The sequence below is a fragment of the Cheilinus undulatus genome, linkage group 15 (genome assembly GCF_018320785.1).
Source record: "Cheilinus undulatus linkage group 15, ASM1832078v1, whole genome shotgun sequence".
Classification (NCBI taxonomy): Eukaryota; Metazoa; Chordata; class Actinopteri; order Labriformes; family Labridae; genus Cheilinus; species Cheilinus undulatus.
Window position 1 is genome coordinate 17,241,409 of NC_054879.1, and position 24,023 is coordinate 17,265,431.

The following is a 24,023-nucleotide window of genomic DNA, read 5'->3' on the forward strand; positions in this document are numbered from 1 at the left end:
CTGGACCCCAGGAAGAATAGCTGCAGCCATGTGCCAATGCTAATGGGGATCCCAATAAACAATAAACAATAAACAAACTTTGTAGCTCTGTTTACTCACCATCTGCTCGTTCTCTGAGGTAATTCCTTGTCTTGTCGTCACTTCAGCTCCTGAATCTGCAATTCCCCTAGCCTGCCTGTCAGTCCATGCACATCTGTCATCATCTATCCATGTAATAGTAGATTTTAAGATCTATCTTTTGACATAAAGGGAACCTCAAATGTCAGCTGTGCCTGCTGGTGTCTATTGTAAGACATCAGTCACAAAAAGTATCAAACATTCTCAGGCAGGAATGAGAATTCAGGGCATATCTGCAAAAAAAGGTCAGCTTGACTCAAAGTAACCCTAACTCTACAGATCAGGAAATTAAGTCATATTGTAATTCTACATTAATCACAATAATCAAAAATATTTCCATTTTGTCATATATATCAAACACTGGCTCTAGAACTGAGGAAATTAATCCACCTTGTCTGATTTTTTTGTTCTATTGTTGCACTAACAATTCTTTGCGATGTTGTGAAAAGGTGAAATCTATACATTTCTTACCCTTTTCATAAACCCCACCAGACTGAAACTGTGCAGCTTTCATTCAGAAATGGCTCATGGAGCTCATTGCAGGAACAGACAGTTTAATCTGTTCATTAAAGTCCAAAACACACAGAGACAGCTGAGCGAGGATTACAGCCAAGCTTAGAGACACACCAGAGAGAAACAGCAGTGAACATCCATCTGCTGCTGCTGCTCAGAGAGGAAACAATGGCCACTAAATGTTAGAGTATGCAGTGGTCACTTTATCATCAGTCTGCCAAAGCTGAACTGAACTTCATTCAGCCTGTTCATGTATATTTGGAAAAAAAAAAACTATTAAAGATTGTCTTTACTGTCTGACAGAGGTAGAATTGTTTTTTTTTTTTTCATAGAGTTTACTTTCACAGGTAATGGATAACAACATTTCTGAAATAATTTATCATTATTTCTGTTCATGTGATTTCAGACATCTAGTGTGAATCAGCCCCACCTGTGTCAGGCACCAAGACATCAGACCTCATCAGTCATAAAAGGAGGAGGGTCCATGAGAGGGGGAAACATCTCAGTCAAACCTCATGTATCCTCTCTTAAGACTATGAATGGACTCTAAGGACTGTGCGTGAGTCGAATCCAAATATGTGGACTCTAGTGTACGTCGTTGATTATTTTGCTTTTACACCTTTTACCTATATCTTTAGCTGTAGGTCCTTTATTTCTGAACATGTTTCTGTTCATATTTGAGGTCTGTGTCACTCATAACTTCTAAATGTTGTGTAAAAGTAGATTTATTTAGCTAGCAGCCAATCACAGGCTCTGATTGTTATCCTGTATCAAATACCTGGAAAAGACAGCTACTGATTTACTGTAGGTGAGAATTTTCCTCACTGTAATTAAAATAATAATAATAATAGTTGGACATGGGCTGGCCAAACTTAACTTCAGTTACTGGTATGAGCAGCATTAGTGCCAATCCAGATTTTTATTTCACTCGTGGTGTTTGTCAGTTTATCCATAATTCTCTTGACAGTGAGTTACTCTAGTTCATAACACTAATAGAGTGACATTGTTTAAACAGCATTGCACTGTTTTATGAAGATTTCTGACTGAGCCTTACAGCCAGTGTAATGTCACTTTTAAGAATGTTTCGCTTTGTTTTAACTCAGTCTACTATGATTAATTTTAAATATGCAGGTTAAACGTATCTTTAATATCAAAACAAGTTTGTAACGAATGGATCCTATTTTTAAAGCTGTTGCAACTCATGTTTGAAAAATTTTAGCATGTAATGAAAACTATTAAGTTTTAATAAATGTCTTGTGTTTATTGCAGCTTTGACTCTGTTTTTATTTTACAGGTAAAGTGACTTTAGAATGCAGTGTTGATGCAATTAGGATTTTAAGTTCAATGTCTTTGTACTGTTATCTTTGTTTACAGGTAAACCTTGCACAGCTAATGTTAAAACAAATTTACTGTAAAATTTCCTACAGCAACATACTGTAGGTAACATTTAACGGTTATTATCTGGCAGTTTGAGTTACCAGGTAAATTCTGTAATTTAGATTAATACAAGAACATGCTGTAAACTGGATTACAGTTAGATGTTGTTTCTGTAAAACAACTACAATAAACAGCTGTAATTCTAATACAATATTTAGCTGTAAATTACTGTAATTTATTTTACAGTAACAAACAGCAATTTTACAGGACATTATTGGCAACTTTTTAGCAGGTATTTACTGTAAACTCTACAGTCAATCTGTTACAGTGCAACATTCCTCCCCAAAACTCCAGCAACTGGTCGCTTCACTTCCCAGACAATTACAGACTGTTGTTCAACATCTGATATGTTGTTTATGGTCTGTGGTGAATAAAATACGAGTTTGTGAGATGTGACAATCATGGCCTTCTCTTTTTATTTACATTTTGCACAGAATACCATCTTTTTTGGAATCAGGGGTGCATCTACCCTGGAATTTTTAAAAAATGATAGTCTTATCTCTCTCAGTGACCATCATGGCAGACAAAAAGGTCATCAATGTTTCTGCTCTGACACCAGAAATAACTCTCCAGGGTCAAATTGCCTGAAAGTCCAGGAGATAGAGATCAGTATTTCATTTCCTACAGCTTATGCTGGAGTGTTTTTCATTACAGAAACATCAGGATGTCACTCAAAGCCTCTTATTTCCAATTAAGCGTAAAAAACAAGTGATTCAGTCTTCTGTGATGAATGCTGATTGTGTTTATAATGGGAGTTTAATCATCCATTCTTCACATCACATTATCAATGCAGGAAAATCTCAAATGTTCCTTATTACATTTACTTCAGCTGAAGTGTCTCATTAGCCATGAAGATGAGACGTTAAGACTGCAAGATCGATACCAGGACCTTCAAACACGGGCAGCTGAATGAAATTACACCATCAGTTATTTCCTCATCCACAGCTGTGCTTTTACTACAGTGAAGCATCAACATGTGAGGTGTGTAAAAGGCTTGTGTGCCAACAACAGTGATCATCAAGAGATTTTGTCATCTCATCCCTGAGACAATTCTCATTTCTGAAGCACACGTACACACAGAGCAGAGGTGCAATATCTCATTTCAGCATCAAATTTAACAACATCAGGACTGTGATTCTCAGCCTCTCCAGGCAATATTGAAGGAAGGATTCAGAAATTACCTCTTTAGCTAAAAGTCACTCATACACATAGAGGGAAACTGAGGTACACACTTTAAACAGACCCAAATCAACCAAAGGTTATCAGTGACAGGGTCAGCATGTTTGTGTATACTGTGATATGATTTGGATTAATGTAATTTCCACCACCAGGAGGCTCCTAATCAAACAGTAACAAAAGATGAAGCTCTGCTCTGCCCTGCCTTCTTTTGCTGTTTACTGTTTGTTTCAATTTGAGGTCTGTTCAACATAAACAGCAATCCATAAGGTGCATTTACTAAACTACAAACCACTGTTGTTTGAAAAATGAATTCAGCATGTGAGAAAAAAATGATCCAGTGTGGCCATCCTGGTTAAAGCTACAAGCAGTTTGCAGCACTAATCAGAAAGGCTACTCTAACACCTTTATGGGCAGAAGCTTCTATAATTAAAAAACACTCCTTGATTCAGAACAACTGTTGGAAATCAGCAATGCAGACAACAAAGACTCAGGCCAAGGCGATGTTGGCTGATGTCATCTGAGGCTGATTAGATGAACATTGTTGGACCTGTGGACTTGGCAGCGATTAAAAGGTGGAGGGTCATTCAGAATCAGTCATGAATGAACTGATGGAGGAGAAAGCCACATTTAAAAGGGACAGCAACAATATGATAGGCTAACAGTGAGGGAGTGGAGCAGTGCTATTGCATGTGACCAGGTGATGTGGACAGCTGATAATGATCCAACAGAGAGCATGAGTGCGGGAATGAACAATTAAACCAGATTTGAGAAAAGTCTTTCTGACTGAACTTACACTAAGCTTCATTTTTTGATCAGACGGCTCAGACTGGTGGGACAGTGAAATCATCATTGCAGAGGAACAGCAGGAAAGTAATTAAGTCATTTTCCTCTTTACATGCAGCTCAACACATGTCTGAAAATGGCCCTCATGCTTGTGTACGGTTAGATTTTTCCATTCATTTGAGCTTTGTGTTAACGTCCTTTTTCTCTCTGTATGATTGTGTCAGATGTTCCAGCTCCCTGTAGGTTTTAGGACCTGCTCTTTCTCCTCTTAGACCTCTCCTGTTTTCTCTCTCTGATTTTCTGCCTGCCTTCTGGGATGAAGCTTGTGTGTGAATGTTTTTCTGTTTACCACCCTTGCCTCCAACATTTCCTCTTAGCCTTTTCTCCCCGCAGCTTTTGTATGAAGCCCTTTGAACTGCAATAGCTCTGCTGCAGCAGTCCGCCTGTTACTGTGCTCCTGAGTGCATGAGTGTACCAAATATGACTGAAAAATGACTCTTACACAGTTAAGACAGAGATAGAAAGATTACACGAAGCTCCTCTTGTAGCTTTTAGTCATAAAGTAACGGTACTAAAGCTGTTACACAGACATTGCAGTCCCATCAATCTGTCTTTTAGTGATGCACTCATTAAGAGCCTTTCTAAATGCTGCAGAGCCACTCTGCAGCACAGAGAACAGGTGAATGAGTTGCTACCATTGGATACACAAATCTGCTGTAAAGTGTGCGTGTATGGGGGAGGAAAACATGAAGGAGCACAAGAGGAATCACTAAACAAAGACAGCAACACAGCAGGCACCATAGCTGTCTTTAACCAACATAATGAAGTCTTATCAGGGCCCTGTGAGGCACTACAATACATTTAGTGCAACTGTAAAGGGAAAGCTCCAGGTTGGTGTTAAAAGTAAGTACAGTGCTGGGGAAAAGAATTTGCCCCCTCCCTCATTTTGCAAATTTGTCAAATGTAAATGTTTTAGATCATCAAACAAATTAACATATTAAGCAAAAATAACCTGAGTAAATACAAAATGCAGTTTTTAAAATTATGATTTCAGTTATTAAGGGAAAAAGCCATCCAAACCTTAAATAATGAATGAATAACCCAATTTTTTAGAAAACTGAGCTCAATGTGATAGAAAGCCTGTCTCTTTTTAGAGACCTGTAATTTGGCTCAGCTCAGTAATAAGAGCTGGATGTATGTCTCCCAAATAGCTCTTCATCTGCTTTTTTAATGTTGATTAAATATTAAAAATTGAGGATAGAAAACTGGCATTCAAACATAAGTTTGCTATTCTGGTTCACATGAAAGAACGCTTCCTAGAACCAGTCCGGTTGCCAAGTCCACAAGGTTTATTTGGTCAAAAGTGTATCACCTTTTCCGTAAAAAGCAGGTTTATGATCAAAACAAGGGAGAAAAGCTGTTAAAGAGGTGCCACTAGACTCTAAGCTCTTGGGTTGACATCTCTCATGTATCCTAACACCTTTTACTGCATGAAATAGTCTCATTGTATTAAATTGATCTAGTGCTGGAATATGTGAGGTTTAGCATTGCATTTTGGCAAATAAGTTACAGGAGATCTTAGGGGACAAGGGGGAATGCAAAAATAATGTCACTGTAGCTTGTTACTTTAAGCTGTGAGTAACTAATTACTTTGTAGAAAGTGGCTAGTAATCATCAGTGGATTACTTTTCTTAACCTCAGCACTGACCCTAACCCTAACCAGAAGTGTAACCTGATTTTATTTGTAATGTTTTTGCTTGTATTTTTGTCCTGATAGCGGTGTTCTGCAGAGGCAGGTGTCTCAGAGTGGCAAGACCGCCTCAAACAAAGATGGTCCATCTGTAAGTAAATGTGACATCCTTGGAGAGCCATGCACCAGCCGTCACTGACACTGGCCTGTAGTGATTGCCAGGATTTTTTTTTGATTTAGAGAATCTGGCCTTGGCAGAAGACCACCAGATGAAGAAAACTAAAATATTTCAGCTGGAGAATTTTCACATTCTGATCCAACTGCGTGACACAAACACCAACCTGAGGTCAGCTTTGTTGTGATTAGTGCGTCAGAAGTGGGTAGCATTTTACCCACTCCATGTGAAATGATCAACTCTTTCTGGTCTTAAGGTTTTAGCTGCAAAACTGATTTTATACGAGGAAAATAAACAAGTTAAAGGAGTTAAAAATAGGAAAAAAGATTAAACATGCAACAATAAAAGTTCATGATGGAAGCTTTTTGCTCTATGGAGCTAAAATGAAACAGAAACTACAGAAAAAGAATACAAAGGGTAAGAGAAAACACCTTATAGTTGTGCTTTTGAAACTATGCTTTGGTTTGAAAGCTTCAGACAGATATTTATGCAGGAGCTTTAGTTATGAGGTAAAGCTGAGCAGACTCTCTGTTGTGTCGTTGGTTCTCCATATCTATGATGGCTTTGTACTTCTGAGTTTATTCAGCAAATTGTGTACTCCTCTTATCTCCTATTGTGTTGTTTTCCTGCAGCTTTTCTCCCTCTCTTTACTTCTCATGATGAATTACATTTCTGTTCTCGTTGGTCTGCTTTTAATGGGGCTGAAGGTTGTCTGGTTTATTTTTCTGAGGGCAAAAGAGTTTGATTAAGAGCCATTTTTCAGCAGCAGAGCCTCACAGTGATTGGATGCAGTACTGAATAGATCTCTTTGAATGGGATTTATCGATGGGCTTAGTTTCATGGTCAAAGCACTCGGATTTCAATAAGTGTTCACAGAAGTTAGGAGGATGTGTTGGTCAGTGGTTTAGGGTTGCATGGAGAAAACTTCTTTATTTGTGCCATGGAAATAAGATCAGGGGCCACTTTAAGGTGGAAGTTTAGTGCAAACCCTGAGACTGTTGACCCTGAAATGATAGGATTCTGAGTTTTACATGTCAGAGGGGAAGGTAAATTTACTTTTCAGATAGAGGGCTGATTAGGGTGCTTTCACACTTGGGGTTGGAGGGTCTCCAGTTCATCCCAGTAGCAGTTTATTAACAGAGGGAGGAAGAATGGCTGGTTAAATCATTTCATGCTAGCTAGTGAGAAAACCTACTATGAAACAATGATTTAGAAAAATAATAAGCATTTGCAATCCAATAGGGCCTTCAACACCTCTTGCTGGTGTCCTCCATCTACCCATTTTCTTCCAGGTTAGGCTATGGTGATAGCAGGCTGAGCAAAACAACCCAGGCATCCTTCCTCCTAATGTTTTCCATATCTTCCTGGTAGATCCTGGGATACAGAATCACACCAAGGAGTTCTGGATCAGCCCTGAGATCTCCTTCAAGTTGGATGTGCCTGGAAGACCCCCAAAGAGAGGCAACCAGGAGACATCCTGATTAGATGCCAGAGCAACCTAAACTTGCGAAGGAACAGCCGCTCCACTCCAAGTTGTTCCTGAATGTCCGATGTCCTCACCCTTTCTCTAAAGGCTGGGTGGCTGGGCTCACCTTAGTTTATGACAATATATTGAGAAGTATATATGTTGTTTGCTCTAAAAAGAGCATTTTAGAGAGGCAGTCTCTCAGAGGTGAAATTGGGCAGAGGTTCACCAATATGTAAAAAATTGGGTCTAAAACTGAGGACCAATTTCAAAAAAATGTTTCTCAATGTAAAATTGCAAGAACTTTGAATTTCCCACCATCTACAGTCCATATTATCATCAGGTATATCCTGTACTTGAAATCATTGCATGGGCTCAGGAACACTTCCAGAAATCATTGTCTGTCAACACAGCCGTGCCGTCCAGGAATGACAGTTAAAGATGTATCATGCAATGAAGAGGACATATGTGAACAGGATCCAGAAACGCTGCTATCTCCTCTCATTTAAAATGGACTGAGGCAAAATAGAAAACTGTTCTGTGGTCAGATTAATCAACATTTGAAATTCTATCTGGCTTGTTACCTGGCACAGTTTAAAAACTTGTATCTCTGATGGTATGGGGTTGCATTAGTGCCTATGGCGTGGCAGGTTACACATCAAAGGCATTAGCAATGCTGAGATAGAGGTTTAAGAACAGCATATACGCACATCCAGAAAACGTCTCTGTCAGGGAAGGTCTTGACAATTTCAGCGAGACGATGCTAAACTACATACAGCATCAATCGCAACAGCATGGCTTCACAGTTGAAGAGTCCAGGTGCTGAACCAGTCTGCCTGCAGTCAAGACCTTTCACCAATAGAAAACATTTGGAGTAGCATAAAACTTTACAGCTAAAATCATCCATCAGACAACAATGGGACAACAGTCCTCTCCCAAAACTCCCACAGCTTGTCTCCTCACTTCCCAGAAATTTACAGACATTTACAGACATTTACATTAACAGACTGTTGTTAAAAAAAGAGGAAATGCTACACAGTGGTAAACAAGGCCCTGTCCCTACTTTTTTGAGCTGTGTTGTTCCCATTTGATGCAAAATAAGCTAATATTATTCATGAAATGTTACAATGTCTTAGTTCCAACATCTAATATGTTGTCTATGATCTATTGGGAATAAAATATTTTACAAGTCACCCCAACTTTTTTGTAATCTGGGTATTAGATTGTCTTCATTATTGTTCCCTACTTTCAGTGATCAGTCACTCCTCAAATATTCAGTCAAAATGAGGATAAATAGTCTTCACTTTCAGTGCCCCCCTGCAGAGAGGGGACTAATTTAGAGCACCTCTGTGCTAATCTTTAATTATGTCAGATAGAGAAATAAATAAAAACCTTCCGTAGTGCACATATCTCTCCATCCTGATTCCAAAAGATAAACCAAAGCACATCTGATCTCTCATAGCATTGTCAAAAACAAGCAAGGATCACAGAAGCAATGTCTTGGATGGACTGTTTTTTTTTCCAAGCTAGCAGTAGCCCTAACCCTAACCAAAGGGGGATCACAGTTCCTCACAGACAACCCAGCTGGGTTTATTTGCTTTAGCACTACTTTATACCAGTTGGTAGGATGGTGTTCTGTCCCTTTATGAAGGAAGTGAGGAGGCAGACTTCAAGAATCACAGGGTATTATTCACTAAGGGATTGAATGTTATATTAGTGAAGCGTCATCAGTATGGCAAGCATTGTACCAGACTGTCATAGTGAAGAGGGGGATATGCTGGAGACAAAGCTTTCAACTGGTTGTTTCAATCACATGTTCCCTCTGAGGTCTTAAAGTCAGATTGGGGCAGGAAGTTAAAAACAGTGGTTATGAATCAAGGAAAGTTAGTCCAAAGAAGCTCTAGCTGGACCTTGCAGTTATCATTGGAAAAAGATTGACTCTTATTACTCATCCAGATTATTTGGCTTTGAGACTCAAGTGAACAATGGTGAGAGCCATTATCCACAAATGGAGAAAACTTGGAACAATAGTGAACCTTCCCAGCAGTGGCTGGCTTACCAAAATGACTCCAAGAGCACAATAACAACTCATCAGTGAGGTCAACAAAAGAACCCAGAAAAAACATCTAAAGACCTGCAGGCCTCCCTTGACTCTGTAAAGCTCAGGGTTCATGCACTCTCACATTTGACTAAAAATATCCTGATGATCTGCAAGACTTTTAGAAAAAAAATTATGTTGACTGACCATAAAAAGGTTTAACTTTCTGGAAGGTGTGGGTCCTGTTATACCATGACTAAAACTAACGAAGCATTTCATCAAAAGAACATCATACCAACAGTCAAACATGGTGGTGTTAGTGTGATGGTCTGGGGCTGTTTTGCTGCTTCAGGACTTGCCGTAATCAACCAAACCACAAATTCTGCACTCTACCAGAAAATCCTGAAGGAGAATGTCATCAGTTTAAGACCTCAAGCTTAAATGCACTTTTATTATGGAGCATGGCAATGATCCCAAACATACCAGCAAGTCTACCTCTGAATGGCTTGAAAAAAAAAAACAAAGAGAAGGTTTTGGAGTAACCTAGTCAAAGTCTGGACTAAAATCTGACTGAGATGCTGTGGCATGACCTTGAACAGGCTGTTCATGGTGGAAAATCCTCCAGTGTGGCTGAATTATGGCATTTCTGCAAAGAAGAGTGGGCCAAAATTCCCCTACATTGATGTAAAAGACTCACTGACAGATATAACAAATGCTTGCTTTAGGTGTTGCTGCCAAGGGTGGAACAACCAGTTATTTTGGTTTAGGGGGCAATGACTTTTTCACATAGGGACAGGTAGGTTTGGATGGTTTTCCCTTACTAAATTAAATCATCATTTAAAAACTGACTTTTGTATTTACTCAGGTTATCTTTGTCTAATATTGAAAGTTGTTTGATGATCTGAACCCTTTAAGTGTGACATATACACAAAAAAGAAAAAAATCAGGAAGGGGGTAAATACTTTTCCACAACACTGTAGCTAACGCCTCTTTCTAGTCAAATTATGATGATTGGTCCAGCCATTGTCTGATCAGGAACAAGACAATCAGCTTGAAGCTTTACAATTGATTTGCCTGATGACAGACATGGAATCTGGACGATCTATCAGCTTTGGATTATGTTGTCTATGATGGGGAGTTTTTACATCTGTGCACCTCTGAGTAGCCTCAGAGAGCACCAAGCCAAATTCCTCTACATTGCTGCCCTAATTGCATTTAATTTATGTATATAAATGTGTCTTTATGCAGATTTTACAATCTCTAAGCTGTTATCTGATGACGGGAAGAAGCCATCAGAAAAATGGCCCCTGTTTGCAGACTGATTAAATGTCTGATGTCATTCCTCTCAGAGAATAGAAACTGTATTATAACGTGTAAATGGAATTCATATTCTGTCTTTAATGCCTATTTAATAATAATAAATCCAATACCATGTCCTTTCAGGTGAAAAGATCACCTCGCAGACTTCTCCTGTTCAATCTGAATTGAAATTTGATTGTATCTTGACCAGAGAGCAGACACATGCCGACCAGCGCTTGTTGCCATGGGTACCATGAGAGGATGAATTACAATTCAGGCACTAAAAAAATCGACTTGAGAGTATTTTGAAGGATAATCCGACACAGACACGGAACAGTGATTCACTGTTCTGCAAGGCAGGATGTTATAACTGAGCATATGGTGTCTGAAATAAATCCTCTTTGTATTTCTTTGGACATTGAATTACTTTTGAAAAGGACTCATCCCATGGTGGACATTTTCTTTACAATAATCAAGCATTCATTAACAAACCACCTAAAACAATTATAATGGCATTAAAAGCATGTACAGATGTAGGCTGTTCATCATCTGTGCAAAAGTGAAGCTAGTGATAAAATGAGAAGATGTTGAGATAAGGCTCTGTTTTTTCTCCATTGAATAAAGAGCTAAGATACCATGATAGTCTGAGCAAAAAAATAAAAGTTTCTTATGGTATGTGTCCACAAGTTGTGCAAAATAAAATGCAGAAGTGTTTGTAATTAGTTCATTTATGCTGTTGTCAGACTCTTTTTGTCTGTTATGATGGTCACTGTCAGCTTGAGCAATCAAAGAGCCAGAAATTTGCACCCTGAATTCCCAACATGCATGATATGGACAGAAGTATTTGTCCACACCTGTTATTTATTGAAGTCAGGTGTTTTAATCAGACCCATTGCCACAGGTGTATAAAACAAGCACCTATGTGGCTGTGCTTCCCCATCTGCAAAGATCCTATCCTAAATGGATCGTTCTGAAGAGCTCAGACTTCAAGAGTGGCACTGTGATAGATGCCACCTTTGCAAGAAAACGGTAGGTGAAATTTCATCCCTGTGGATATACCTTAGTCAACTGTGAGTGATATTATTAGAAAGTGGAAGCCTCCAGGAACAACAGCAACTCAGCCATAAAGGGAAAAAACCACATAAAGTCACCAACTGCTATGGTGCATGGTTCTGCAAGAGTTCTAAACTTCCACTAGAATTAATGAAAGCACAAAAACTGCAGCAGGAGCTTCATGGAATGGGTTTCCATGGCCGAACAGCTGCATGCAAGCCTTACATCACCAAGTCTAATGACAAGTACTGATGACACTGGACTGAACTGAAGAGCAGTTGAATGTGTTCTGTGGAGTGACGAATCACACTTCTCTTTTAAGCCAGGCATACACTGTGCAAATTTCATCCAGTTCAGACAAAAGCTTTGAGTTGCTTAACTCACTTCAAATTCATGCAAACTTTTAGTCCAATTGTGCATGTCGTGTACTATACAGGAGGATACAAGGTCTGACCACAACCTGATTATCAAACCAGCTGCTCCCGACTGGTCAGATGGATTTCTGGCATGTTTGACACTTTGGTCAGACAACTGCATACACTTCAATGATGAGAGCAGAACCACAATCAGCATCCTTAACTTTGAAGTATTTTTCCTTTATAAATTATCAGACAACGTGCTAAATTACCATAGAAATGACATAGCCTTGCACAGCCATCAGACTGTATAGTGTGACCACATAAACCGTGCATGATGCTGATGCATCATAAGCAATTCAGTGCACAGAATCGGTTGCACCACGACTATTAAAGAGTCAGGTTTAAATTGCACAGTGTATACCTGGCTTGCAGCAGTCAGATGGGCAAGGCTAGGTTTGGCAGGTGCCAGGAGAATGTTACCTGCCTGACTCCTCTGTGCCCTCTGTGAAGTTTGGTGGAGGAGGGTTGTTGGTATTGGGCTAGTTGTCAAGGTTTGGTCTAGGCCCTGTATCTCCACTGAAGGCCATTCTTAATGCTTCAGCATACCAAGACATTTTGGGCAATGCTATGCTTCTAGCTTTGTGGTAACAGTTTGGGGAAGGTCCTATTCTATTCCAACATGACTGTGACCCAGTGCACAAAGCAAGGACTTTAAAGACATGGTTTGATGAGTCCAATAAGGAAGAACTTGCCCAGCCCACACAGAGCCCTGACCTCAACCCCATCGAGCACCTTTGGAATGAGCTGGAATAGAAATTTTGAGCCAGGCCTTCTCATCCAACATCAGTGCCTGACATCATAAATGCTCTACAGAATAAATGGGCACAAATTCCCACAGAAACAATCCAAAATCTTGTGAAAAGCCTTCAGAGAAGAGTGAAGGTTGTTATAGCTGCAAAAAAGGGAGCAACTCCATATTAAAGTAGATGTATTTGAATACAGTATCATTACAGTCCTTGTTGGTGTAAGCTGGAAAAGTGTTTGATTTCTTCAGGTTGTTGTCTTCTGACTTCATGAAGCTAACGTGGATTTAAAGAATAGACCGTAGAACACCACTTTAGATCAGTTGGTACAACAGGTGTGCATATGCAGAAGCATATGCACACCTGTGCATATGCTCATGATCCTGGTGCTGTTTGGAGCATGTCCTCCTCCACCCTCTCTCTCTCCCCATGTTACCTGCGTCTCTGTAGTTGTCCTGTCAGAATAAAGGCAAATATTTTTTAAAAAAGAATAGACTATAAAAAATGGGGCATCTAACTAGACTGCTGTATCTGTCCTAGAATTAAAGCACCAAAGGAGAGTCAATGGTTGAACATTTTGTTTGATCTTTAGAATATATATGCTAAAGCTAGTCTCTAAATACTGATCCTAATTTACTTTTTTTTGTAAATAAATATATATAGTTTGAACATCCTATTTGACCTCACCAATTCACAGCTTTAAAAGGCACTAAATGTAAATCATGTCTGTGCCGAATGGTAGAAGGGCCACTTTGGAATTGTTGGAGAAAATTGCTTTGAGGCTATTGAGGTGAGAATGAGTCTTCAGGGGCTGAGCTGACTGGTTAATGAGGCCCTGTTTGGTTTTAAAGAGCCCAGAGATCAATAAAATTATCCTAGAAACCAGGCCTTAACCATTCATTCACAACTATCCGTCTGTTCAGCATGTCTTGGGAGCTCGCAATCAGACAGTCTGCCTTCAGTATGTCCATGCTTTGGTGTTGCATAATGTCTTTGAGAAACAGAAGTTGATTTGATTTGTAATTTTTCCTTTCACAGCAACTGAAAATGCCAAAATTAAACCTGTAACCTGCAGCAACACATTGCTAAAGGGATACCAAATGTTTGTCAGAAGCAGCAGCAGAGCTTGAAGGAGCAAATATGGCTTATGGCAATTTTATGCCAGGCATGCATGCGCTACATGTTTGCTGCATCTTCCTGCTGTTCACGAAGGGGAAAAATTCAGAAAAGCATTCTGTACGAACAAGGGCTCTGGGTCCTGACCCACCTATTGAGAATCACTGTGATGAATGGGTAAATAAGGCTTTCTACCTTTGGCAAAACAAGACTTCTATCACCTAGATTTTCAATGCGTTTGAGGCAAATATAAGGGGTGTCATTTATAAAAACAGCGCTTGGAATCCACACTAAAAGTGTACGTGTGTCCAAACCTCAGTATGGTGTATGCCTAAATTAATTCAGATTTTAAAACTGGGTCCTTGCACATCTTCACTTCTTTATAGATTTAATCTACCTGGAAATGTGCTTATGTAGATCTGCCACCTCTTCTGCCCTTTATACACCTACATTCAACCTGTTGATACAAAACTCCTTATGAATGAAAATGAATATAGATTAGCCAGCACATCTAAGACACTGTAAGACACATGCCTTTATCTAAGATGAAGAAGAAATAGAGCTAAAACATTCACTTTTGCATCCGTACGTGTCGGCTAAAGAATGCTGGCATTTAAGAATACCTGGAACATTTCTGTGATCACACACATTAAAAATGGTATAGCCTTGAACAAAGTGTTACACAATGGATTTGTGAGTTCATGTACCGTGTGATTGTGTCAAATATAGACATAACTGGCCCTATTTCACAGCGTGAAGCTCACTAGTGTTAATGAGACACAAAGTCGTTGGGTTGAGTCACCTGATCATACAGCCAATCAGAGCGCCATTCCCTTAAGGAGCCATATGATCCTATAAGCTGGTGTGCTGCCATGCACATGGCAGATTTGAGATGTTATTCTTAGGTGGCAGGCGTTGAAAAGGTTGCGGTGAGCCATGTTCTGATAACACGGCTGTATGTCAAAAAGATGTCAGGAGATAGCAAAAGCCTTCCCTCAGGCCTTCCCTCCTAGTACAAACTCAATTTATATGCATCAGCAAATGCAGTAATATATTTAACTGGGGAGTTTTTTTTTTCTTTTCAGAAAGTTCCATTTCCATAAATTCTAGATTCATTTCAAGCAAAGTAAAACATTTCTTTTGTTTAAGTCTTAATAATTACACTTTACAGCACACAAAATCATATATTCACTATCTCAAAATATGCAAAGGTTTCCTGAGCCTTTATTCTCTCACTCTGGTTCAGTACACACAATCACAGTCATGGGGAAGACTGCTGACTTGACTAGTGTCCAGGAGACTATTATTCAGACCCTCCTGGGAGGGTAAGCCACAGAAGGTCATTGCAAAAAGGACAGGCTGTTCTCAGAGGCTGTATCAAAGCCTGCTAATGGAAAGTTGACTGGAAGGGAGGGGGGGGTGAGCCTAGCCTTCAGAGGACTGTCTAACAAAACAGATTCAAGAATCTAGAGGAGCTTCACAAGGAGCTGACTGAGGCTGGAGTTAGTGGATCAAGAGTCACTGCACAGATGGGTCCAGTAATGGACTACAAATGTTGTTAGTGTGGAGCCACTCCTGAATTACAGACGCCAATAGCGACCCACCTGGACTTGACACAGACTGGCTCCATAACATGTCACGTAAATGCACTAATTCATGCAAAAGGATCTCAGACCAATTTCTGAGTGAATTAATGAGCATCATTTTCCAGAAGGACATCATTTCTGTATTATAAATGCGATTTGTTTGTGATATTCTAATATTCTGAGACGGTGGATGTTTGGTTTTTGTGAGCTGTAAGCTGTTTCTCACTCCCTCTGCAGACCTCCCAAGGTTTTGGTTGAATAGGTGTCAGTCCTAGAGCAAAGGCTGCTCTATAGGACTGCAGCTGCAAAGATATTGCAAGTCTAGATATTGCTGCCAGCAGCAGGTCGAGTTGAGTTTTTTCAACCAGGAATCACATTTTGGTTTAATTTGATTCAAATCTTCCTACAGCATACACAGAAGAGCTTCAACATACCTAACAGCTTGTGCTCTCTCTGTCACACTGCTTACATAGGAACAGGAGAGGAACACTCCCCCTGTTTTCACTTCTGCTCATATTATAACAGATGAAACTCACAGTGAAGAAACATCATGGATTTGAATGTCCAGCAATGTCCAGTCTTCTTGATAGGAACTTAACTTCATCAAAGATTTATTTTTAGCTTGTCAATGCCATGTCTACCTCGTGGAAAAAAAGGTTGTCAAACTTTTTTTTTTTTTATTTTGGTCAACAAAATTAAGAATGGCTAAGAAAAGAAACTGAAACGTGCAAACAGCCACATTTTCTTTCAAATATAATGAAAACAGAGCCGTCACTGGGCTGTATAGCAGCCACAGCACATCAAGTCTGTAACAGAAGTAAATTGTTGTGTATGACTGCATCCTCAAGATAAGAATGTGCACCTAACCACATCTCATTTCAAGACCAACACAGGTGCAAACAGACTTGTGTGTCGACTGTGTTTTCAAATATCTTGAGAAATGAATGAGAAATGAATGAGAAAATGATTTCTGAAGTAGGTGGAGAAAAGGAATGACTCCTGGGCTGCATGACGGGTTGATTGCCCAGCATGTATGAATGAACCTTTGAGTGGAATTGTAGAAAACCTCCTGATGTTTGAGGTGGATAACACACACTGGCAGAGCATGAATAAATGTCGATCAAAGGGAAACTCACCGGGAAGCTGTCAAATGTTCAAGGCTGCAGAAAATACATGATGGTGCTTGCTTTCAATCATCCTCAGCTCCATGCAGCACCTGTGCATTTCAGTGGCGTGCAGAGCTGCATGATTTGGAGCAATGTATGTTACCATATGTATTTTTCCCCCTATTTGTCTCTGGATCTTTTTTCTCTCTTGCTGCTGAAAATCACTTCATGCATCAGTTCATTTGTTTCATGGGTTTTGTGTGCATAAAATAATGAACAATTACACCCGTGAGTTACCTCCAGAGAACTGGGAACAGTGCTGAGAGCTGCAGGAAGTCACACCTCCGCTGTGTGCTGCTGCTCCTTCTCACAGTCACACGTACAAGAATAGTTGTAATTTCTTTGTCATAATCTGGATTGGCCCAGTGTTGAGGTGTTGAAACATGTGCAATTATCAGCTTTTTTAAGCTGTTAGCAGGAGGATCACACAGAAGCATGGTACATCTCTGAACATGCATAAATGAAGGAGGACCATTAGAGAATTTATTCTGTAGAGACTCAAAAATATGATTAAATTGAAGCCGTAGATTTTCTCAAACATTCTCTGAAGTTTTTGAAGACAGAGAGCATCCTAATTTTTCACAATTTTACCAGAATGGGTCTTTGGCTAAGAGTTCAATTGCCCAAACTTACCTCTGTCTTGGAATTTTTTGATATTGATGAATTTCTTTATTGGTGGACCCCCCCCCCCAAAAAAATGAAATAATCATTCAAACACTGCATTTTGTATTTACTTGGGTTGTCTTTGTGAAATATAAAAATTGGTTTGGCGATCTGAAACATTTAAGTGTAATAAATGTGCAAAAACATCAGGAATCAGAAAGGGGTAAAATACTTTTTCACTGCACTGTATTTAGATTTCAGGTCAGACATATTTAGACTCCAGTGAGGCTCATCACATGATGAGCATGATGGTTTTGAAATAATACATGAATTAAAATAATTGTCATGATTATATAATTGTCCCTTGACAAAATCTGTGGTTCTTACAAGTTGTATTTTTGAAGAAAACCGCTTATGTTATGGGCTGTGTATCATCCAAGACATGTTGCTCAGTTCACACCACTGCTGTAGCTAAATCCCAGTTAATTACTCCATTAGCTGGCCGTGTTTACAATCACTCACAGCGACTAACCCTTTTCCACTTAACTATCACATACTCGTGCCAAAGCAGATCAGCAGAAGAGCGACAACATCGTTTTCTGTCACAGAAAGCTTTCAGTGTTGCACTCTGGGCTTGCTTTTATAAAGAAGTGTCCAGTTTTGACAAAAGTGCAGCTGTGGCAAATGCAGGCCTTGCACTCAAGCATTCACACAATAAGAAACCTTTTCCCCCTACAACATACTCATGCCAAAGCAGGTCAGCAGAAGAGTGAAAACATCTTTCCCAACATGAAAATCTTTTAGGGTTGTTTTTATGCTTTGTTTCATACAGAGACGTGGTCCAGTTCTAGTAAAAAGGGCACTGAGGTAGCAGTGGAGGCAGTCACTTACAGTGAAATTACATGAAACTTGTCATTTTTACTGTAGTTTACTGTAATTTCATGGTAGCATACTGTAATTTTACAGTAATGATGTGCCTGCTTTGCTGTGAAAACACAATCAATTAATGTAATTTTCATATCAACTAATGTAAAATAATCACAGTATACTAATTTAGTAATTTGTAGTGAAATACAGTCAAATTTTTAACAGTGTATGATAAGTCAGCTCCTCCTCCCCTGCCAGCCCGGCGCGAGAGAGAAAACAACTGTGCACAGAAAATGACTGAAGTGATAAAAAAGAATCGGCTGATCATCCAGTCTGACAGCATTTCTCAGTTTATCAGTGAATATTGCAAACAGCACTGACTGTAGACATCAGTGTTATAACGGACTACTGCTGTCTCATATGTAGGACTCAAACTGTGAATTGATCCGCTACATGGATCATCACTGCTCTCTTTATTTTAAACTCTAAATTTTATCAAAGCCATGTCTATTGGGACCTTCACTGTGAATAAGTTTATTGTTGAATATAAGATATTGAGAATCTATTTTGCTCAACCTTTGAATAAATAATAAATTATAACATTTAAGTAGACTAGAATTTTCACCTCAGACTCAGGACTTTTGCACACTGATGGCACCATAGGTTTACGAGAGATTATGATAACACATACAGTTGTTTTATCTCCTATTTGTCCTCCTGTTACGTGTGTTATGTTCTCTCTCACACACACACACACCTACACTCTCTCTCTCTCTCTCTCTCTCTCTCTCTCTCTCTCTTAATCTGGGCCTATTGAAAGGCCAACAATGTGCTCCATGAGGAGCATCAATGCCTGCTAAGTGGGAAGCAATTAAAGCTGCACAAGAAACTACATAATGATGACAGCACGTCAAAAGCAAAATGCAAACAGGCTTTTGCAACACAAAGGTGCTGGAATTGTCAACAGTACTATAGCCTACATGAGTCAACATGCAGGCCTGATACAACTGCAAATAACTAGAAAAACTAGAAAAGCACCCGGACAGCGCAGACCTCCACCATTAGCCCTATCTCCCAATAGCAAAGAGTCCTTAGGGTTAAGGTTAGTTGGCCCCAGTCCCCTAAAAAGGGCCTAACAATGTCCACGGGTCAGGATTGACCCCTGAGCCCTGGAATTAGCCCCGCCTGAGAAAATCTTGGCCCAACACCCTAAATCCATGATTTACTCACACATGGCTCTCTGTCTTTTCATGTTTACAGCAGCTTTATACTGTGTTTGGATAAAAAATTTCTGATTTAGCTTTAAAGTGACTTGTGACTACGTTCACAATAATTTGTACTAAAAAGTGGTGCTTAACTCAACCACTGTGGACAACAGCACTACAGAAAACTGTGCTATAAAAGCCTTCAGAGGTCTATTACTGCAGGGAAAGCGTGTTTTGTTCATCTTTTTGCAGCCACATTTAATGTGTTTTTTTAAAGATAACAAAGAAAGCCATTACATCGTTTGAATGCCTTTTCTTCTCCAGGAAACTGAAATTCCACTACAGATAACTTTCCCATTATAGATGTGAGAGACTCCTTCATACCCACCAAACTTCAAAATGTTTTCCAATGTCAAGTGCTGCTCCCAACGGCTGGAAACATTCAACATCAGTAGATTTCCTACCAAAATAAGATCACACACAAAATGAACGGAGAAACTATTTCTATTTGACTTCCTTAATTACTGTGCTCAGTCATTCTGTTCCTCACCAGATACTCTGGCCTCCCATTTATTCATGCCTTATTAGCCTTTTGCATCAAGCATCACAATGTCCTTCCCAGCCAAGATGGTAAAAGGGGACTGTTACTGACTGGATGTCAGTGCGAAATAAACACTCATGTCCACCCATTCCCCATGGTAATCTGTAATCTACTTTCATCCATGGTTACTGTTGGGAGGTGAGGCGCACAAAGAGGCCAGGCAGCCCCTCTACTGTATGCCAAAAGACATAAAGTGGATTACAGGCATACACCACAAGAATCAAAGTACACGGTTTAGACATCCACATCGTCATTTAATCCCTGATATTTGGACACCTCTTCAGGCATAATCCCTTCCTCAATCACACTTTTAGGAAAGTTGAGTTCAATGTCCTTAGCCACACTCAGGCCTGGTTACTGCCAGACAGGTTTAATCCAGACATCCCTTAAATAAAACCTGTCTGACAAAGTGAAGCAGGCTTAAAGCAGAGACAGCCATTATCCACAAATGGACGAAACTTGGAACAGTGGTGAACCTTCCCAGGAGTGGTCGGCCAACAAAAATGACTCCAAGAATGCAATGACGACTCATCCAGGAGGTCACAAGAGAACGTAGAACAACATCTAAAAACCTGTAGGCTACACTGGCCTCAGTTAAGGTCAGAGTTCATGGTTCAACCATAAGAAATACACAGGGCAAAAATGGCATCCATGGGAGAGTTCCAAGACCAAAACCACTTTTGACAAAAAAGAACACAAAGGCTCGTCTCACATTTGCCAAGAAACATCTTGATGATCCCCAAGACTTTTGGAGAAATATTGTGTGGACTGACGAGACAAAAGCTGAACTTTTTTGGAAGGTGTGAGGCCCGTTACATCTGCCACCATCAAACATGGTGGTGTCAGTGTGATGGTCTGGGGCTGCTTTGCTGCTTCAGGACCTGGACCACTTGCTGTGATTGATGGAACAATGAATTCTGCTGTCTACCAGAAAATCCTGAAGGCCAACGTCTGGTCATCTGTTCATGCCCTCAAGCTCAATCGCTCTTGGGTTATGCAGCAGGACAACGGCCCGAAACTTACCAGCAAGTCCACCTCTGAATGGCTTGATAAAAATGAAGGTTTTGGAGTGGCCCAGTCAGGGTCCAGACTTAAATCCAATTGAGATGCTATGGTGTGACCTTAAACAGGCAGATCATGCTGAGAAACCCTCCAATATGGCTGAGTTAAAACAATTCTGCAAAGAAGAGTGGGCCAAAATTCCTCCACAGCGATGAGAAAGACTCATCACCAGTTATCGCAAATGCTTGATTTCAGTTATTGCTGCCAACAGTGGCAAAACCAGTTATTAGGTCTAGGAGGGCAATTACTTTTTCACACAGGGCCAGATAGGTTTGGATCCCCCCCCCCCCCCCCTTAAAAAAATGAAATAATCCTTCAGACACTGCATTTTGTATTTACTTGGGTTGTCTTTGTGAAATATAAAAATTGGTTTGATAATCCAAAACATTTAAGTGTGATACATATGCAAAAAAAGTCAGGAATCAGAAAGGGGTCAAATACTTTTTCACAGCACTGTAAGTCTTGTAAAGTGCTAATGCTGTCACATTAACCTGTCACTGGAGGTCAGTGAGTCTTTTTTTTTTTTTTTTTGTACATGCACTCCTGCATATTTCTAAATATTTGTGGTGGGCAAATGACACAGAAGCTCCAAAGCTTTTGCCAGTCTAATGAACCACTGTGTTTCGATCCTTTGTGCTTGAGCTTGTATCAAATGACAGCTGTCACAAGAATGATGACGTTGCGCTTCATGAAGCGTACTCAGTTTGACAGGACAGCTGCAAAGTACTGGTGTCTGCTTGCAATGCCTCAGTAGCACTTATGGTACTTCATTTAAACAATAAAGCCCAGCACTGTAATAAAATACTTTTCTAGATAGAAGTAAGTAGATAAATATAATTTTGCAACAAAAAAACACAAGCCCCTGTTCACAAGGACATTCTTATCGTGTCTCAATCATTCAGAATTGACTGATGAATCAAAGTATCACTCTTATCCCACATATTTCAGCCACAGAAAAGTATATGAATCCAATAGCACAAAGCCAATTTATGATAACTGAGTATGTAAAATGTCATAGCATGGCAGGTTATTCTGTGGCTTAATGGATGCATCCACCAGGACAGAACATAATTTTCTTTAACAAGGCAGATCGAGTCCCCTGTAAACAGATTTATCTTAATGAACACTTTCTTTTAAAAAACAGCTCTGTCAATGGTTGCATATTTATAGGATGACTAAGTCAGATATAGGTCAGGCTCACTGTAGCTGCTACTGATATTGAGTAATACACCCCCCCAAAAAATTCTTATTCCATCTGAATTTGTATTGTGAGACAGAGTCCTGTAAATGAATGTATTATTTGAAAACTCAACAGGACCAAAGCATGAAGCCTCAGCTAGTTCAGTTTTAAAGATGACAACTAAAAAACAGAAAATGAGGATTTGACACCTGTTTTTATGGAGAAAAGTCAGAGTGTTTCCAACTGGAGACTCCAAAAAGGATTGAGGTTGGCAGACATTTTCTATAAAGCATTGCTAAGGATTACCTGGAAAAAAAAGACTCTATTACAATTAATGCGGTGGACAATTGGCAAGTAACATGGGCTCACCAAACAGGCGCTGTTTAGTCTTGAATTTCCCATGGGATTAATGAAGCATTTATCTACCGATCTAGTTTATGAACAGTAGAGTTTGTTGGTGGGTAAAACTCATGCTGAGAAAAAAAACATCTCCACAGAGGAAAGCTTTTAGCCTTCTGTTGACAAAGCAATGTTGCCCAGTTTTGATAAAAATTGCTGCCATGCTGGCCACCTTGTGCCCCTCACATGATGCTGACTGGTCAGGTCCATTTTCAGACCTGGCAAAATCGTTTCAAATTAGATCTTACAGATCTGTAATCTGATTACAGATTGCAGAATCTGGCCAATCTATCTGCTTTGCAAGGTTCAATGACGCTAACAATCAAGAAAATCTCCCTGTACGACATTACTGGGTCCTTGTCATCTCCATCTTTCATTGTTCCTTGTTCATGTCGTTGTGCACGGCAGATAAAAAAGGAACAAGGCAATGGGGGGAAATGTCATGACACATTTTTGCCTACAGGCTGTCAGGAAACTGTACAATGTAATCAAGCTTATTTAGTTGCCAATGCTAACTCACAGTTGACACACTTTAAACACAAATCTACATGAACATATTCATTTTATTTATTTGCCACGCTGCTTAATTAGTGTTACATTATTATTGGTCTTTATTTGAAATTTGCTTCATAAGAAAATGTGAACAAGTCCAGTTTTTCAGACAATTGGCTCGTCAGGAAATAAATAAAAGACATAATGCGCATGAGCATATATTCAGACAGGGCTGTTGACTTGATTATCCTTTATTCCACTGATGATGAAATGTCATATTTTTCTGCTGTAAGAGCCAACAGCAGGGTATGTTTGGAGTCTTTCAGCCCCCAACCTCCAAACTTAGAAATTATGTTTGCTCATAAACAGGCTTTATATTTGTATCCAGGAAACATTTAACAAGCCAAAACATCAGTCAGAAAATGTCCTCCAGTCATGTTTACTCAGCCAAGCTAAGAATGCTGTATTGTCCACAGTCTAGACAGAGATGGCTGCTTGTTCCAGGTCTGCAGATTATTCTGTTCTATGCAGTAAAAAGGGACATCTGAGTCCTCAGTGGAGTGGATTTATGTGGAAATCCTGATAGTCTGAGCTTCAAGGAAGCAAGAAAAATCATGGTAAAGATGGAAAAGATAAATCATAGTGATATGAACAGGCCTCATTTGACCTCAAATCTGCTGCCAACAAAAGTGTCTGATTAGATTTCTCTGTGACCCGCTGAGTTCACGTTGTCCGCAGACCTGCAGGGGCCAGCTGATTGGTGAATTGATTCTATTAAGTACCCCCCCAGTGGCCTGACACGACCAGAATCACACTGACACGACTGAAATCATAT